General features: G+C 41.0%; 1 pseudogene; it reads left to right on the forward strand.

Annotated features, from left to right (window-relative positions):
• Positions 1 to 306: 306 nt before the first annotated feature.
• On the forward strand, positions 307 to 8,753 carry LOC145655095 (cytochrome P450 2K1-like; annotated as a pseudogene).
• The last annotated feature ends 1,951 nt before the right edge of the window (positions 8,754 to 10,704 follow it).

A 10,704-nucleotide genomic window follows, 5' to 3' on the forward strand; every position in this document is an offset into this window, starting at 1 on the left:
ACAATGGCACGCTTATCACAAACAAGGAACATGAAATGGTTAAAGTTAAACAAACACGATACACAAGAATACATCTAACAAACACATTACATTCAGACATTACGCCAACAATAACCAACATCCTGCACACTTTAACACGCGTTTATATACATTAAGGTGCAGGTGTATATACGAGGTGCAGGTGTGGTTACAGACAAGACAGTCCTCGCACTGCACATGGCGGGTCGAACCACGTGAATCGCGGGAGGCGAGCGTTCCGTGACAGAACCCCCTCCCAAGGGGCGCGGATCCCGACGCATCCGTCCAATGAACGTGAACCTCCAGGTACCGTGTACACGTACACACAAACACAGCATGGCAGTGCCCGGCGCCCAGGCGGGCCAGGTGCCGCCAGCAAGAGAGACCTCGCGGGGAGAGAGAGAAAGGCAGCTTCCCTGCCTCTCTCGGGGCAGTCCGGTACACTCCACCACACGTTGCGCCTGTAAACACAAAAGGCGCAAACAGAAACACACAATAGCACCAACACACAAACACAAGGCGCTGTGACGTGGCGCCCGCCGTCCCCGCAGGCTCCTTGACGTGTCCGAGGCCTCAGCGGACACGCGGGGGTGCACGTCCGCCCCGGTTCCAGACATCCCTAAACGGTCCTCCTCTTTCCCGCCGCTCTAAGAGCGTCCCAGAGGCGGGTTGCCTCTGAGGCTTTGGGCAGACCTTTCCAGTTTCGCTGGCGAGTCAGCTGAGGAGAAGGGTCTTGGGAGATCCCGCTGGCTCCACGCAACCGCCCTCTTTCTGGTGGTTGTGGTGCCCCTCGGTCCTCCCTGGCCCGGGCTCAACCGCCTGAGGCCCCCCCCAAGAAATTCCTGGGGCTGTTCCCCTCTACCTCCGGAGAAGACGCAGACAACGGTCCTCTCCCCAATATCCTGGGATCCAGGCAGAGGTGCAGAGGATGTTCATGCACCCCCCGCTAGGAATTACTTTTTTTGTCGAGGGAGAGTGCGTGCTGTAGCGGTTGGTTATTCTGTAACGTGTGCTGTAGCATAGTCAATGTTCACTGTATTAGTGTTCACCGTATGTGTTTAATGTTAATCGTTTCTTGTTTGTATCAGTCGTGAGTGATTCTTGTGAGTGCCGTTAGTGTTTCATGTTAAATGTGAATAAATGTTCGTCCCAGTCGGAGGAGTCTGTGCGTCCTGCCGCTCCCCCTACGGCACTCGGGCCACCGCACGTTACCGCACCACTCTGATTAGCAGGGAAAATTAATGAATTAATTATTATTTAAGGACTATGTTAAATCAGTCTTGACTCATAAAGTCACAAGTTCAACAATGTGATTATTACTTCTGAAACCCTAACTAAATAAATAAATATGGCAGTGTCTTTACTTAAAATTCAAAAAAATCCATCAACCCATTGTATAGAGTACATTGTATTAACAGAAAACTTTTTATCCATCCAATTTGTGTTTGCAGATGTCAAAACAATATGGATCCATATTCACTGTGTATTTTGGTCCAAAGAAAGTAGTTGTCCTGACAGGATATCAAACTGTCAAACAAGCACTGGTGAATCATGCAGAAGAATTTGGAGACAAGAGACATCAGTCCCATATTCTATGACTTCAGCCAAGGATTCAGAAAACCTTATTCAGCCAATTTAGATGATGGAATGTGTGTGTGAGTTGATCATGGTACTATTTAAATTTTAATTAGGTAAATTATTTGTTTTTCATTCATTATTTATTTACTTTTTTGTTTTGATTTTTTTCAGAATAGATGGTGACTAGACTTCAGAAGAGTCCTAATAAGGAGCCTCCTGCTATTGAATATATTAGCCCAGGGTAATCTGTAGATAAACTACACCCTGTATGTTAATAGTGACTATGTGGAAATGTTCAAGTAGTGGTGTGCTGCCAAGAACTAATACTAAGGACTAACTGTTTCACATCCTGTTTAAGAGCCTTATAGGAGGGTAGAAACTGTTCATCAGCACAGAATGAGGTAGACTTCAAGAAACTAACTAGGAAGTAACAGAGACAATGACAGCAACAGCAACACCAAATCTAAACACAACTGGCAAACCAAAATAACCGACAAACTGGAAAGCAAAACAGGGCTTAAATAACCAAGACTGATGAAGATCCAGATAAACATTACCAGACACGGGTGAACATAATTACAGCTGGGGATACAGGCTCGGGGGTGGAACAGAACGAAACCAAAACAAGAGCTTGACAAAACCGAGCCAAGTATACCAGGGACAGAAACCAAACCAAGCACGTAAATATGTCGCCGTGGGAACTGCGATGCCTGTGACACACAGTGAGCAGGCTGTGTGCTGGGTGGCTACTGTCTAGCTGCATCATTTTCATTTTCCCCAAGCAGCAGGACTGATGGCTATCCTGTAAGGCTGGAGGTTTGTGGCCTATGATGGATTCTGCAGTCCTCACTACTCTCTGGAGGACCTTCAGTCACTTGCAGTGCAGCTGCAGTACCAGACAGTGATGCAACCTGTGGGTTTGCTCTCTGTTTTAGATCTATAAAAGGTGGTGAAAATGTCAGGCGGCAGGCCAAACCTCCTGAACCTTCACAGAAAGAAGAGGTGCTGTTGGGCTGATCTCACCAGTGTGTTGGTGTGGTTGAACCAGGTGAGGTCATCTGTGAGGTGTATACCGAAAAACTCAACCGACTCTTTCCCCTTGGGATACGTTGATGTATAGGCGAGAGTGACCACCCAAATGCAGCTTCCTGTAGTCCACAATCATCTCCTTCATTTTACTGACATTGAGCTGGAGGATGTTGTCGTAGCAACACTTTGATAGAGCACTAACCTTGTCTCTGTAGGTTGACTTGTCTCCCCTTGTGATGAGGCCTAGGATGGTTGTGCTATCAGCAAACTTGAAGATGATGTTAGATGTGTGTTTGGCTACACAGTCATGTGTAAATGGGGAGTACAGGAGGGGGCTGAGCACACAACCCTGTGGAGCCCCTGTGTTTAGAGTCAGTGTTGAAGAGAAGCTGTTTTCTACTTTCCCCACCTTGGGTCTGCATATCAGGTAGTCCAGTATCCAATTGTGGACCAGGTACCTTGCGTGGGTTAACTGCCTTAAAGGATCTGACCTCCTCAGACACAAAGCTCTCCTGATCTACTGGGAGTTTTGCAGCAAGGGGGATGTTTTCCTCAAACCGAGCATAATGAACATTTAGCTTCTCTGCAAGTGAGGAGGTCAACCCCCCTATCACAGTACCAACTTCCTTTGTAGTCAGTGATCATGCAAAGTCTATTCCACATATGTCTGAGAATTCATTGATGTTAGTGCCAGCTGTGTCACAAAATATCCACCAGTCTGTGGTTTCAAAGCAGTCCTGAAGTGTGAAGGTGGCCTCTGCACTCCATTGATAGACTGATCAGAAAACCTTTTTTCCTGTTTGAGTTTTGTCTGTATGCAGGCAGGATAAGGATGGAGGTGTGATCAGATTTTCCAAAAGAAGGGCAGGGGAGGTGTTTATATCCTGAAGGAGAAGTCACCCAGAGTGACACCAACAAGGGAAACATTAATAAAACAAGATTCATGGTGAAAGAGCATGACTAAAGTGTAAGAGAAGAATTAGGAGAAAAGGGGAAACCGTTGTGAAACAGCCAGAGGGAAGCCAGGCCAGCAATGTTCTTCATAAAAGGCCATTTTCTGAAGACAATTATTATTTTATGTTATTTTCCTTATTAATCATGGTTATAATTTGGTTTTGCACTGGAATAGATCATAAGCAGTTTCCCAATGTGTGTTTCATCATGAATACCTGTTTTATATAAATATTGTAAAAACATGCAGTTGTCTCACAGTTAAGATGAAAAACCATTCTGCATTTTGTGTTTACATTTACATTTATGGCATTTCGCTGACATTTAGCTGTTTAACAACAAAGGTTTAATGATTTCTGTTTATGATCAAGGAATTCTGTTTTCTAATGGTGAGAACTGGAAAGAGATGAGGCGCTTTGCCCTTAGCACCCTGCAGGACTTTGGGCAGGGCAAGAGAGGGAGTGAAGAGAGAATCATAGAAGAGATGTGGAATTTGAGGGAAGTGGTGGAGAACTTTAAGGGTAAGAGACATAAGTATATATTTTCTATTTTACTCTTACCAGAAGTAACTATTTTTTGTAGTTGAGCCAAAAATGTAATTATCCAAATTATCCATAATGTAATTATCCATTTATCCAAAATGTAATATATGGGAACATTTAACATCCTGTTATTGGTTATTGTATAAATGCCTCAAATATCACCTCAGCCATTGTATATGGAAGCAGGTTTGAATACAGTGATCCTCGGTTCCAAAACATGGTAAACCGAAGCAATGAGAATATCAGGATCACTGGTTCAGCTTCTATACAGGTACCCTGCTATGTTTTTGAATAAGCAAGAGACACAAAGATAGGATGATGTATGGATAAATGTAGGAGGCACATAACAAAATGTTAATCTGTGTGTTTGTAGCTTTACAATATGTTCCCCTGGCTTCGGCTCTGGCTAAAGGACTGGAAAATTATCATGGCAAACTGTGAAAAAACTCTGAAGGATATAATGCAGCTTGTGCACAGCCTCCAGGAGACCCTGAACCCTCAGGAGTGCAGAGGCTTTATTGACTGTTTTCTAGCATGCAAACAAAACGTGGTATGTCCTTCTTGTGCTGTATACAGAAATGCTTAATGTGTCAAGTTTTATCTTGTACATAGTGCATATACAACCACTCATATTTTGGAGTATCCATATGACCTCTGTAGTGGTATGAACTCCTAATTTATAATTCTGCACTCATCAAATTTGTTATAGTTATAGTAAATTAATGGGGCACCATCGCATATGGAAATATTTTAATCAGTCTCAACTGGAAGTCGCAAGTTGTCTAACTCGTGATCATCCACCACAGGTTAGAAATGCCACCAGTGAAGCCACAAACTTGACAGCTAATGGAACGTTGAACTAATCAGCAATCGCATAGTGTATAATACATTGAAGAATAGAGGGAATAAAGAGAGAAACCAGATAAAACAAATGAGAATATTTGTTTAGAAAACAAAAGTAATCTACAGGACTAACTAGAAGACGACTCAATCTGACCTTTAATCAATAGGCAACTTAAGTTAATTTATATAGCACTTTTCATATACTGTGGCAATTCAAAGTGCTTCAGTAGCACTATCTGGCTGCCAAATGGTGAAACAGAAAACTCTCGTTTGCATCTCAGTGGGAGATTTTGAGTTTGATCAACAATCGATAGGATGTTTAGCAACTAATCACCAATTCTAAAGGAATTAATGTATTGATTCATATAGGTAATATCATTTTTAAAAACAGACAGGATAAATGAGAATAAAGGTCATACAGGGATCCCTAATAACTGACAGCATTACCTAGAGAACTACTAGATGTGAAGTTTAATTGCTAGTACTACAGTAAGTGGAAGCAGTAGTGGAAAGACTAACAAAATTAACATGTTTTGCTTAATTGACTATACTTGCACAAGGAGCTCTATGAGTGTGGGAAGCCTGATTGTCACACTGTGTAAAGGAATTCCCTGTTCGCTATGTCACAAGAATGACAACATCAAAGTTGGCTTTCAAAAGGCCGTTATCACTTCTTATTATGGGGCATTTGGACAGTTCCAGCAGCCTGGAACATTGTCCATGTGTGCGTGATGCTCTGTGTGGGACAAAAACAAGCACACAAAAATCACACAATTCACAATACAGATAGGGGCAATATTCATGGGAGACAGGAATGTCTTTCCCTTGCTCCAAAGCAAGTTCAGTCATGAACTGTCAAACACCTGTTTCAAGCTTGGTATACACCTCTTTAACTGGTGTTTAAACATTGATAATAGCAGTATTTATACACATTGCGTTTACAATTGGCAGAGTGTCCTTGATTGACTCTCTTAATTCAGTGGAAAGTTAAATGTAACACTGTTCAGATTGCAGAAAATAAAATTAAAAATAACACAAATGTACGATGAATGTGAAGACCCACTGTGCTGCAAATGAAACGTGATGCAAATTCAAAAAACGCATGCAACTTCAGAAACCCTGCAAATAACAGCTACAACACGACGGACATGTTTCTGAGGACACGGAGAGGGAATGGACTCCTATGAGACCAGTGGTGACCGAGTAGCTAATGAAAAATATTTATATTTGTGATTACCATGGTTATATCGTTTGTTATGGATTATGTTGATACAGAATGAACAACTGATCTATTCATGCTCAGCAGTTTTGCATATTTAATTCTGCTAGGTTGTAATGCAGCTTTAAAGAACGCTGATGAAAAAAAAAATCCCATTTAACGCGACTATGTTTCTGGCTTAATACGTAGTTAGTTAGCTAGCTAGCTAGCTACCTTCAGAGTGTGTTACTAATTTACAGGATACACTATGTTTTTGTTCAGGTTTGATAGTTTAACTGGTCTGCTACAGTGACCATCTTGTCAATTGTCTTATTCTTACTAGTTAATCTCAAGTGTGTTGTTTTTACATACATACAAAATATGGTTTGAAATCAATAACGCTCTAAAAGTAGGTATATGGACAGAAACCTAGTTGTATTCGACAGAATCTCTTTAGGCTGAACTGGAGTTTAAAATAGTAACACACTCTGAATGCATCTAGCTAGTTATTAACTGGCAGGATCAGGTTTATATTTCTGTTAGTTGGGATTTTGTTTTATCAGTGTTCTTTAAGGCTGCATTCTTTACAACCAAACATGTGCAAGAATGCAAAGCACAAATAGGCCAATTGTTCATTCTGTACCACCAGTGACAAAACTTTGGAAATCACAAATATAAATTACTTTTCACTGGCTGTTTGGTTGAATAACCCCTTTTTGTGTCCCCCTGAAACAACACTTTCATTGTGTTGTGACTGGATTTGTAGCATTTCTGAAGTTGCATGTGTTTTTTGAATTTGCACTGCATTTCTGAAATGTAGCATATGTTGTCATTTTGAATAAAATGTTTTTGGAATTTGTATAACATTCATGAATTTGCATTGCATTTCTGAAATGTAGCACATGTGTTTTGATGAATGTGTTTAATGTAGTTGCAGCATGTTGGGTCTTCCTGGCCACCATACAAATGAACATGGATGAAACAATGGCTTAAGTTGGCAAGCATAAATGGAACCTTATGATTTTAAGCTTCTTTATAGGTTTTAGCACAGCAAAACTGGTTCCTTAAAAATATAAATAAAATGGGACTTCTTAAGAAAACCTTTTCATGCTTGTTGAATTGGTTCACTGTTAGGCCAGCTGATTAGGCTTGGTATGGAAAAAGCCAGTGGTTTGATGGTTTTCAAACATCTCTCTATATGATCCCTGGTATTACTCAGTTGTACTCTGATGGAAGAAAGTGGTCTCATGTTGGCTGACTAATTGATCCCTTCTGATTATTGGTTAGGAGGCTGGAAAAAAGAACTCATTGTTCCATGCACAGAATCTCCTTCAAACTGTTTCCAACCTGTTTGCTGCTGGTACTGAGACAACCAGCACAACGCTCCACTGGGGCATTCTGCTTAATGGCCAAGTACCCCCACATACAAGGTAAGAATTCCAACTGCAATGTGAATATCCAGTGTCCAAGACATTTCTCCAATGAGGAAGACAAAGAGGTGCTTGATGGTGTTTGAGGGTTTACCATGGTTGCTTCTTGTATTTGTTTATATTGTAATATTGAAGGAGTTGATTGCTTTTGTCTTCTTAAAAACACGAGACAATATCTTCTGTTGTGCTCCAGATCAGGTACAACAGGAGATTGACAGGGTGGTTGGAGGCCGCCAGCCAGTGCTGGATGACCACAAGAACCTGCCTTACACAGATGCAGTCATCCATGAGACACAGAGACTGGCAGACATAGTACCCATGAGTCTCCCTCACACCACTACCTGTGATATTAACTTCCAAGGCTTCTTCATCAAGAAGGTCAGGCTGTTAGATTAACTGAGAAGAGTCTAAAAGCAATACAACAAAAGCATGCATAGGATAAAATTATTAAATGTACGTAGGAGACTGAGAGCTGAAACTGGCTGGTTTATAAATATAACAAAGACATGACAAAATGGCTGCGTAAATTTAAATTTTGCACTGTTGTCATACCAGAGAAAGCTGTCACTAGCTTCCTGCTTAAGCTAAAACTGTGATTCTTTCCAGGGAACCTGTGTATTTGCTCTTTTGACATCCGTGTTGAAGGATGAGAATGAGTGGGAGAGCCCTTACACTTTTAATCCAGGACACTTCCTCGATGAGTAGGGACACTTCATTAAGAGAGATGCCTTCATGCCCTTCTGTGGAGGTGCACTGAAATCATTTTCTGTCATTGATCTGGTGCTCCAGATTTCATGTTGTACTTTAAATGTCTGTCTGTGTGTCTGTTAAGGGCGTAGGGTGTGTCTGGGAGAGAGTCTGGCCAGGATGGAGCTGTTCCTCTTCTTCGCCACTCTTCTGCAGCACTTTCGTTTCACCTGGCGTGTCTGAGGAACAGTTGGACCTCATGCCAGCTGTGGGCTTCACGTTGACCCCTCTCCCCATAAGCTCAGCGCAGTAAACTACTTGGCATAATCCATTCACTTTTAACATGTAAGGGTAGTATTTACATTCAAGGTTGGAATAATATTGGCAAAATACTATTTAAAAATTCACAGGCACTGGTGCAACCTGGATTTCAAAGTTCATCACACGTGACCAACACATTCACATGTAACTCACTTATCTGCCCCAACACTTGGCACCTAAAATTAAACCCTCATCATTCATATTGCTGAGTAACATTCAGTTTTATAATAAATGTATGATTTCTTATATGTGAATGAACCTTAATAATTTACAGTAAATATTAACAGTGCTTTTAGTTTTTCATGCCAAGTCAAGTTCATAGTCATCCCTCAGTATAATTCGTATATACATTATTACAAATGTTTCATCTGACAGTAGTGTGACACATATGAACAACATGGGAAGTCTGCCTCTGTTTTGCCATAATCTTCAAATAAAGTCTAATATTTCTACTGCACAAGGTATGATGCATTTCACTGTAAACACTCTCATCATCTGGAAACATTTGATAGAAATTGTTGCATCTTGTCCTCCCTAAGATGATCAAGTTTTTTGTTAGTGGATTGAAATAGTAGCAATGTATGTTTTAAATTTGTCAAAATACCTTTAACCAGGGCACCATGCTAAATGTAGGGAAATATGTTAATTATAATTGAAGTGTAATTACTTTAAAAAAAGCTTTATATTAATTCAGTCTCACTCAGGTTATGGTTAGTCAGAGTCCTAATCACGTATGCAGGGATTATAAAAATGAAAGTGAATCCTGCATTATATGGTAAATTAAATGTTAATAAACATATATAGTAAATAAACAGGGCTTGAGTATATGGAACCAACTAAAATGAAGCTATAGGTATAGTAATTGTTGTAGAAAAACCACAAATAACATTTGCAGATGCTTCTATCCAAAGCAACTTACAATTATGACTGAGTACAACTTGAGCAACTGAAGGTTAAGGGTCTTGCTCAGGGGCCCATCAGTGGCAACCTGGCAGCAGTGGTGCTTGAAACCACAATCTTCTGATTACAAGTCAACTACCTTAACCACCAAGCTACCACAAAACTAGAAAGAGAAAAAAAAATTGATTAACAACTAAATAGAGCCAAAAGGGAAATGCCATGGATTTTGGAACACTAAACTGGGACTCCTGAAAGGGAAGTGTGTCCTAAATAATCATTGAACTAGACTGGATTTGCCTAAATGTCATTCTGTGGTCAGGTAGTATGATAACACACAGCGAACTGGCATCAAAGTAGACCATGCTGACCCCGTTACCTGTTTGTTGAGTTGAGTTCAGGATCAGGTCACAGTTCACCCTTGAACTGGATCATTTTAGGAGCTCTATGAGAGCTCACTCACTCATAATCCCAAGATTTTCAATAGCACTGCGATGACACATTGTATATGTTGTTGGGGTTAGGTTTTGAGAATGTAAAATGACTTCCCCACTGCTGTCCATCAGATGGCATGGTTGAATAGCAAGGTCAAAGGCACTTGTTAAGCATTGCCACTGGTTTTGGAGTTTCTCATTTTAGACTCAACCGGAATCGATTTTGTGTTAGGGTATCTCGAGTCAGAATTTAAGGGCTGGGGTCGCTCATCACATGATTTCAGGGTGGCTTTTAGGTTTGCCTGTCGGGTAGGTGAGCAGAAAGTTCCCAATCCTCCCTACTCTCATTTGGCAAGCTAGAAGGTGGAACAGGTGTGGGGTTGTGTGTAAGTGAAGGAATGTAGAGCCGAACGAAGAGCCTTTCTAAAGAACATACATAAAGTGCAAGAGAGAAAATGTTTTATTTACATTTTCATTTTAGCAAAGTTGGAGCTTGATTCACACTCCACACCCACTACGGTTGCAGGGAAGACCCATCGTGCTGCAAATACATAAAGCACATTCATCAAAATGACAACACTTGCGATACATTTCACAAACGCAATGCAAATACATAAAGCACATTCATCAAAATGACAACACAACCCGGTGCAAATTCAGAAAACACATGCAACTTCAAAAATGCTTCAAATCCATTCCCAACACAACAGAAGTGCTGTTTCCAGAGGACACAGAGGCGATTGGACTTCAATGAGACCAGCGGGAAGCAACAACAA

Source organism: Electrophorus electricus, unplaced genomic scaffold, assembly GCF_041902795.1.
Source record: "Electrophorus electricus isolate QZ-2024a unplaced genomic scaffold, ASM4190279v1 Scaffold172, whole genome shotgun sequence".
NCBI lineage: Eukaryota > Metazoa > Chordata > Actinopteri > Gymnotiformes > Gymnotidae > Electrophorus > Electrophorus electricus.